At 46.5% G+C, this 2,500-nt stretch overlaps 1 protein-coding gene across 2 annotated transcripts in view; it reads left to right on the forward strand.

Annotated features, from left to right (window-relative positions):
• Nucleotides 1-2,500, forward strand: part of egfl7 (EGF-like-domain, multiple 7) — an 18,021-nt gene that overhangs the window by 4,774 nt on the left and 10,747 nt on the right. The window lies entirely within an intron of this gene.

Genomic DNA, 2,500 nt, shown 5'->3' on the forward strand with positions numbered 1-2,500 from the left:
TTGTATCCAGCAGAGTCACAAACGTCAGGAATAAAACCATCCCTGCAGTGTCTTGCCGGTCTTGTCACCCTCTGTTGAGAAACCTTTTTGACCGGACAGCTGGACGCCAAACCCGTGTCCAAGGCGCTGTCCTCGACAAAGATGCGCGGATCCGAACGTAATTGGGCGGAGAGGAGAATCTGAGAGTCTGTGGGGGGGCTGTTTTGATTGGCTCTGAGAGAGAGGAAGTGGCACGGTAGGATGAGAGTCCAGTCCGTCGTCTCTCCTCGCCGAGAGTGATGAACAGCTGCTCTGGGGTCAGCTCTGGCCCCCGCACACCAGAGCCCCGACGTGGTGTTAATCGAAACCCAAACCCCAAAACCCCAAACTCATAATCCTCAAGATTTGAACACTTAACCTGAACTCCGAACATGTTTTTTTTTTCTCCTTCTCTGCAGCTCACCTTAAACTCTAACCCAAGAGGCTAAATTAATCAGCCGTTAATCCCAGGAGTCGGAACCTAACTCCGAAATTTCAATCCCGACCCGCTTAGCACTTTTATGGCTATGCTCTGGGACAGTGCTCGTTATTGCTAAAAGCCCTCCTCCGTTGTCTTCCTCATTCCCTCTTTCACTTTCTCTTTTCCTCTCGTTCTCTTCTACCACCTCTTTCTGGGCTCTTGGCCAATAGGAGATCAGTGAAACATGTGAGATGTCAGCCGGTGCTTAACGTCGACTCACACTCACTAGTGTGGTGCTCCCCCACGCCATTGCACACTCACACACACACTCACACACACACACACGCACGCACGCACGCACACACACACACACACACACACACACACACTCACACACACACACACACACACACACACACACACACACACACACACACACACACACACTCTGGGTGGTGTAATGGCCTCCCAGCTATGCCTCCACTGGGGGTTGGAGCTTATCTGATGTAGGTTTTGCGGCGCACAGAACTCTCCCTGGTACACACACGTACAGTTGACACATACACACACATAATGTATACACACTTTTAATATATGGAGAAAGACTAAGCCGGAGTTAGAGCCATATACTAGGGGCTTTTATGCGTCATGATCATAAACTGCTGTTCCAAAGGAGAATATTGTGCCCTCAAAAGCGCACACACTTAGACTGTGTGTGTGTGTGTGTGTGTGTGTGTGTGTGTGTGTGTGTGTGTGTGTGTGGTTGGGGGGTGGGGGTGGGGGGGCGGGGGTGCAACAATATATGAATACTGACACACTCACTGACATTAAGAAAGAGGCAGACACAAACAACACACACACACACACACACACACACACACACACACACACAGAGAAACACACACACACACACACACACACACACACACAGAAACACACACACACACTCATTGAACTATCTTGTATTTAACTTATATTTAACTTTAAGTATCTTATTTAACACTCCCTCCTCTATTTTCACTGGGGGAGTGCTCCCTTAAATCTATTTTAACCTGAAAGTTGTAAAGTGCCAGGTCTTTGAAGGTAAACAAAAGCCTTGATTGCATTAAGCTGTTCAAGATGAGGGCCGAGCCCGTGAGCTAACCAATCTATCGAAGACCCAGAAAAAGAGCAGAACATAAGTTATGATGAAAGTTATGATGAAAATGCAAAAGCAGACCAGCATTGAGTCCCTGGTTACCATGGGAGTGAAACACAATAGCTGTCTGGCCCACAGAGATAATCACTGCCATATTTTAATAACGCAGACACACACACACACACACACACACACACAGACACTTTCTCTCTCTCTCTCTCTCAATCATACACACACACACACACACACACACACAGATACAGTGCATGCTCGTATACACATATCCATGCTCATTTGTGTGTGCATTTACACTTCTACACACAAACACCCTGAAACTGCTGCCCGCAGCACAATAAAGACACAACATGCAAAGCTAAAAACAGATGTACATGGGCACCCACATGTTGCACCCCCCTTTGCTTTGAAGTCTCAGGCCTCAGTCAGACTTACAACTGCATTTGCTGAAAAAGGACTTTTTCATGTCATGCTCTTCACTTCACGTGAAGTGATGTTACATTTGACAGAGTATAGTGGACCCCATGTTTGACTTGACTTGATTCATGACATTTTTATGTGGCTGTAACTCCCTGTGCTTCAGAGTGGCAGAAACAACTCCACTGATTTGTGTGCTTGTTCAAGTGACCGAAGTGGAAAAAACTTGGAAAGTGTGTCTTGCAAAAGAGTTTTCTGTGTCGTCTTTGTTTGCATTCTGCCACTTTGTCTTCTGCTCCCTTTTTCCTCCCGCCTTCATTCCCATAATATATCATAAAGAAGGAAGTGAAGTCATTCACACTTGAATTAATAATCCGTGTTGGCTTGATCCATGTGTACAGTATCTGTGCTTGATTGAGTTGACACGTGATGATTTGCGTGCATGTTTGTGTACGGGTGAGATGTAGGTGCTTTGCGAAACCTCCCAGCTA

Source organism: Sardina pilchardus, chromosome 14 (assembly GCF_963854185.1).
Source record: "Sardina pilchardus chromosome 14, fSarPil1.1, whole genome shotgun sequence".
NCBI lineage: Eukaryota > Metazoa > Chordata > Actinopteri > Clupeiformes > Clupeidae > Sardina > Sardina pilchardus.